The sequence below is a fragment of the Papaver somniferum genome, chromosome 1 (genome assembly GCF_003573695.1).
Source record: "Papaver somniferum cultivar HN1 chromosome 1, ASM357369v1, whole genome shotgun sequence".
NCBI lineage: Eukaryota > Viridiplantae > Streptophyta > Magnoliopsida > Ranunculales > Papaveraceae > Papaver > Papaver somniferum.
The window spans coordinates 71,105,625-71,112,308 of record NC_039358.1 but is presented as its reverse complement, the minus strand read 5'-3'; positions in this window follow the sequence as shown (position 1 = coordinate 71,112,308).

Genomic DNA, 6,684 nt, shown 5'->3' with positions numbered 1-6,684 from the left:
TGCTGGATGCCTTCCCCATGGTCCTACACTTATAGACGCTGATAGGGGAGTCCCGAGAGATTGTAGGTGACTACTTTCCCCAAGTAAAATAGAACAATTAACACCAGTGTTTACGTGGTTCGACAGCAGAGTGTCTACGTCCACGGGTGAAAGAGGTTTAAAGTGTCTATTCAGTTTGTTGAGTTACATTTAAAAGAATTCCATTGATGGAACCTCTGAGGTATCAAATAGTAAAAAACAGGAGGATGAAGTATTGACGCGGAGGCTGTATTTATAGGTGTGGGGTTCTCGTGAGGTGTTATATTTACACGCAGTCGTCTTGTTACTATGTTGCTCCATGTATCGACTATTTTTTTGCCAAAAGTTTGCTTGATTGATAGGTTGAGGTTTTCTATTCCTCTCTCAGAGATATAAACATGTCGATCGCAAGCGTCGTTTTCTTCTTCTGGCGATCTTCACGCAGATGAAGCTCTGCGTTTCCCTCTACGGGTAGCATGGATTGAGATATTTTGCATTCCATGGGTGTTTGAGGATCTCCCCTTTTAGGTTGCGCAGATAATAAGACCCATTTCCTGCAACATCATGTATGACGAAGGGTCCCCCCCATGTTGGTGCTAATTTTCCCCACTTCTTTTCTCGTTGGTATTGGGGAATGGTCTTCAGCACATACTGCCCTTCTACGAAATTTCTAAGCTTAACCCTCTTATTATAGTCCCTTGCTAGTTTCCTTTGATAGTTTTCCATTTTTTGTAGTGCTGCCTCCCTCCTCTCTTCTAGATCATCCAACCTTTCCAACATCATATCCGTTGTGAGGTTCTTTTCCTATGCTTCAGTCTTCGTAGTTGGTTTGATTATTTCTGTTGGGATAATAGCTTCGGCTCCATAGGTGAGTAAGAATGGGGATTCTCCCGTGGCTGATCTTCGAGTTGTCCTATAAGCCCACAAAACGTTGTGTAGTTGCTCACACAAACGCTTCTTGTATTCGTCCAACTGCTTTTTGAGGATGAGTGCGAGGGTTTTGTTTGTGGCTTCTGCCTGACCATTGCTTTGAGGGTAAATTGGTGTCGACTTGTTCTTTCGAATTTTGAAAGTATCGAAGAGTAAGTCGATGTTTTTTCCCTGGAATTGCTTGCCATTGTCAGATACAATCTCAGCTGGTATGCCAAACCTGCAAATGATGTTTTGAAAAATGAATGTGAAGACATCTGCGTCTCGAATCCTTGCCAGGGCTTTAGCCTCTACCCATTTGCTGAAATAGTCCGTGGCCACTATCAATAATCTTCTCTTCCCTGATACTTCGATTAGGGGACCCACGATCTTTATGCCCCATTTTGAGAATGGCCAAGGGATGTCTACTGGGTTTAACATTGTTGCGGGTGCGTGGATTTTTTTGGCGAAACGCTGGCATTCTTCGTGACATTCTTGCAGCGTCTCGTATCATTGTTGGCCAGTAATATCCTTGAGTTTTCGCCTTATCTGCTAGGGATCTCATTCCGCTGTGATTGCCTGCGTCGCCGCGGTGTATGTCTTTCAAAATCAAATGTCCTTCGGATCTGGATAGGAAACGTAATAATGGTTCGAGAAAAGATTTTTTGTACAAAATTTCTTTTCTCAGATGATATCTTCCTGCCTTTGACTGTATTTTTCTGGCTTGCTTTAGATCCGAGGGTAGAATTCTTTCTTTTAGGAAAAGATGAATCTCAGATCTCCAATCTTCTTCTTTGCTGAAGTCTTCATCTTGATCTGCCTAATCCATGATGTCGTCTTCTTGGAAATCCTTCGCGATGAATTCTCCCACGTCATCATCTGCAATATCTTCTTCTGCGTGGTTCCTCTGCTGTGCAACGCAGAGTTCTTGAATATCAGTTGAAGGCTCGTAAATCCTGGTTACTTTGATTGCTTTGAAGTCCTCGTTTCTGAGCATCGATGATATATAGGCCAGGGCATCCGCGTGCCTGAGTTCCTTCCTTGCCAGGTGTCGGAATTTGGGATTTGTGATGCCAGTGTTTGCACCAATTCCATGTATGCTGACAATGTTCAGTCATAAACATTATATTGCAACCCTATTTGTCGGATGACCAGCTGTGAATCGCTTGTCAGACGCACGTCAGTTATGCCCATTTCTATTATCAACTGAAGGGCATGCACCACTGCTTCATATTCAACTATGTTGTTGGTATGCCCCTTGAATTCTAACCTGAAAGCATGTATGATCATGTCTTCTGTTGGGGTGGTAATTACGATGCATATCCCCGCCCCTTCTTTATTTTTCGACCCATATACGAAGACTTCCCATTGCCTAGGATTTTTTGGTTCCAAGATGTCTATAGGGTCTTTACCTTCGTCCATTTCTGGTAGTCTTGTTGCCTTTCATCCTTCGATGATGACTTCTTCGCAGTTAACCAATGGTAAGTCTGCTAGGAAATATGCTAATACTTGTGACTTCTGAGAGTGTTGTAGTTCATGGATGATATTGAATTGATCTAGGTGAGTATTCCATTTTGCAATTCTGCCTACTTTTCCTGCGTTTTTAAGGACTGCTTCTAGCAGAGCTTTGCATGGGACGCGGACATAGTGAGTCAAAAAGTATGTTCTGAGTTTCAGGGTTGCCCATACTAATGCCAAGATGAGCTGCTCGATCTTATTGTAGTTCCTTTCTGCTGCGTTCAGAGTCTTGCTGATGTAATAGATGGGATGCTCTATCTTCGTGTTGGTTTAAACCAATACTGCGCTGACTGCATCTTATGTTGCTGCTATATATAGTACCAACACTTCATCAGGGTCTGGTTTTTGTAATATAGGGATCTTAGCCAGGTATTCTTTGATATTTCAAAAAGCTTCCTCGCACTCTGCCGTCCATTCGAATTTGCTTCCTTTTTTGAGAATGTTAAAAAAGTGCTTACATCTGTCCGAGGACCTGGATATGAACCTCCCCAGCGTAGCCAGCGAACCATTGAGTTTCTGAACCTCTTTTAAATTCTTTGGGGATGGCATTCTTACGATGCTTCAATTTTAGCGGGATCGACTTCAATGCCCCTCTTCGTCACCAAATATCCGAGGAATTTTCCGGAAGTGACACCAAAAGTGCACTTTACTGGGTTTACCTTCATGTTGTGCACTCTCATTGCTTGGAAAATATCTTTTAGGTCTTGATGATGATCTTTGCGCAGCTTGCTTTTAACGAGCATATCATCCACATATACTTCCAGCGTACTTCCAATCCATGGTTTGAAAATTGCATCCACCATTCTTTGGTAGGTTTCCCCTGTGTTTCGTAATCCAAAGGGCATTCTTACATAGCAATAGAGGTCGTGTGGTGTATATAATGATGTGTGTTGTTGATCTTCTTCTGCTAGGAATAATTGATTGTATCCAGAGTATCCATCCATGAATGACATTTCTTCGTATCCTTCAACTGCCTCAACAAGTTGGTCAATGCTTGCAGTGGTTAGATATCTTTAGGGAAAGCCTTATTGAGGTTGGTGAAGTCGATGCATATCCTTACTGCGCCATTTTTCTTCGGTACGATGACCATGTTAGAGATCCATGTTGGGTACTTAACTTCTTTGATGAATCCTGCGTCCAGTAGTTTTCGGAGTTCCACTTCAACTGCTCGATGGTATTCTGGAGCTACTTTCCGCACCTTCTGCCTAAAGGGGGGGGGGGGGTACCTGGTTTTATTCGAAGTTCGTGATAAACTAACTTTGGGTCAATTCCCGGCATATCCCCCAATTTCCAAGCAAAGATGTCCGCGTATTCCTTTAGAAGTTTGATTAGCGCGGCTTCTCTTTCTTCATCCATCAAGGTGCCTATTCTGATAATCTTCGTATTTCCCTCAGTACCTATGTTGACTTCTTTAGCTGCTTCGACAGGTGTAAATGTGGGTTTTGGTTCCCCCAAGAGAGGAACATTCTTTGATTGCTATTTTGTGGGCTCTCCGTATTCTTTTGTCGCGGAGGTGATGGCTTCTGCGCTGGCAGTGGTGCTTACGTTCAGAAGGATTTTTCCGGAGATTTCTTCCAGATATGTATCTATGGTTATTTCCTTATTTTTGGCTCTTCGGGACTGGTGCTTTTCTTCCCGCTCGTTATTGATCTGATTCTGTAAGGTCTGACATTTCCGCGCAGTAACTTGGTCTCCTTTAATTTCCATGACTCCCTGGGGTGTTGGGAATCTGAGATATTGATGGTAGGTTGCCGCTACTCCCTTGATCTTGTGAACCCATCTTCTTCCGATGATGGCGTTGTAAGGTGAAGGTGCATCTACGACACTGAATCGAGTGTCCACTTTCATGGGCCCTGCGTCTACTTGTAAGAAAATGTCCCCTAGGGGCTTTGTAGTTGCGCCGTTGAATTCGTAGATGGTGTAGTAAGATGACAGCAGTTGTTCGTCGTTGAGTTCCATACGTTTGAACGTGTCATAGAAAAGGACGTTGACTGAGCTTCCTCCATCAATGAGAATTTTCTTGACATTGCACCCTGCTATTGGGAGTGTGAGGACTAGAGGATCATTATGGTCTTCCATGTCTTCTTCCACATCGTCTGCATCGAAAGTCATGGGCGCGTCCATCCATTGTTCGTGCTCGTTTACCTCCTTCCCATCGATCTTATAAAGCTCACAATAATCTTCGAATTGTTTTCTCAATATCTTCCCAATCTGGGTGGTTAGGGATGGTCCTTGAATCTCTGAACATGAAATCGTGTTGAGGGTGCGGTTGCCTTCTGGTAATTGAACCTGCTTGCCTCTCTTGGTTCTATCTTCGTTATCAATCTTCCGTATATATTGCTTCAGGTCTCCTGCGTCGATTAGTTTTTGAATCATTATCTTGAGATTTTTGCACTTTTCTGTTTGATGACCGTTGAAACAGTGGTATTCACAGTATTCCTTGGATTTTTCTGATCTAGGAGGCTGCTTTCCCTTGGACCATGGCCAATCGAAGTTCTCCCTCCCCTTGATCTCCCTCAGGATGCGCGAATAACTGGTATTCAGCTTGGTATAGACTTGATCTTCAAATTTTCGATCATCTCTTCGTCTATCATCCCTTCGTTCTTTCCTTTATGCGTTGGGATGCTCTTCTGTGATTCCTCTTTTTGACCCGCTGGCTTGATCCACGGAATTTGTGCGTGTGGGACGTTGAGTATGAGCTCTGGGATTTTCACGTTGAATTTCTTATAACCTTGCATGCTTTTCTATGATTATCCGGAGATCTCCTTCGATGGTAGGGATGGTCCCGTGGATCTCAACAAACAAAGGACTCATCATGTCCATCCCCCATTTGTAGCAGTTGATACTAACCACGGGATCTACGTTTCCAATAGCTTGGAAAATCTTGTGCCATCTATTAGTATAGTCTCTGATGGTCTCTTTGTATTTCATCTCCAGCGAGAATAGTTTTTCCATGCCGGTATTGACAATCTTGTTGTACATGTATGTTGCTAGAAATTTTTCTGTGAGTTGGTCGTAGGAGTCGATGGAGTTTGATGGCAAGTTATCAAACCATGATATTGCGGACCCTATTAAACTTGATGGGAAGTATCTGCACAGTATGGAGTCTTCGTTATCCCAACGGGCCATCATTCGATTATAATATCGAAGATGAGCCGCAGGATCAGTTGATCCGTCATAGCAATCAAAAGCAGGAACCGAACATTTATGCGGTATGGAAGCCCTGGCCAAGTGTGGCGTCAGCGGGGTAGTGTTCGATTCCTTCATCACTTGCTCTAGTCTTCCACCTCCCTGCCTAGTCTTTAGCTCCTTGATTTCTGCCAGCATCTCAGCACGCAGATTTTCCATTGCGATCTGGTTCTCTTTATGAATGGTATATTTTGCTCTTAGGAGGGTGGTACCGTCGTAGTAGTCCGAGTTCTCGGGATTGTAATCAGGGTCTGATCTTTGGCTGCTCCTTGCTCCTCTTCGGTTCAATGGAATCTGGTTGTTTGCGATCACCATTCTTCTATCTTGATTAGGTGCTACAACTTTGGAGTTAGCTTCGTCGTGTTGGTTTTCTACCTCTGCGCTATGAATGATTCTTTCCTTGAGTGTTTGGTTCTCTTGTGCTAATATCGCCACAGCATATGCGCGTGCCTTCTAGTTCTTCCTTAATTCTGTCAGCTCGGCCATCATCTGAGCGGAATGATTTGACTCTTGATTTTGTGTTCCTGCCCGCAATTTCTCATCGACGACTATGGTTGGTTCCTCATCCAAGATCTGTATTACTAGTTCTGGTGGATCTAACCGTGCACCTTGGGACCCCGACGGTTGTTGTGAGGGTTGACCTTCTATTAGAAGCGGTTGCTTGGTCGGAAAAGGTATGTTATGTTCGTTGGTTAAGGGTATCCCATAGAGGGGTTGTTGTATTCCTGACTCTGCTACGACTTCATGATATTCCTGTAGTTGAGCATTGGTTACTCTGAGAGCTCCAACTTTGGATCCGCCAGCTCATGAAGCTCCTGCTTTGGCTGTCGCGGCATTTACTGCGTTTGCTGCGATGATGTTGGCATTGATGGGGGCCGTACTTTCTGTATTATCCTGCGCCCTATCCGCTGCCTTCAACTTTTCACCTCTCTGCTTACTCCTAGTTACCACTGGGTTTGTCCTTGGCATCTCTTTTGACGAAGCTTTTGCCTTTCCGACATCTTTGCTTTTCTCCATCTTTTAATATTTTCCTGAAAGAGAGAAAAAATC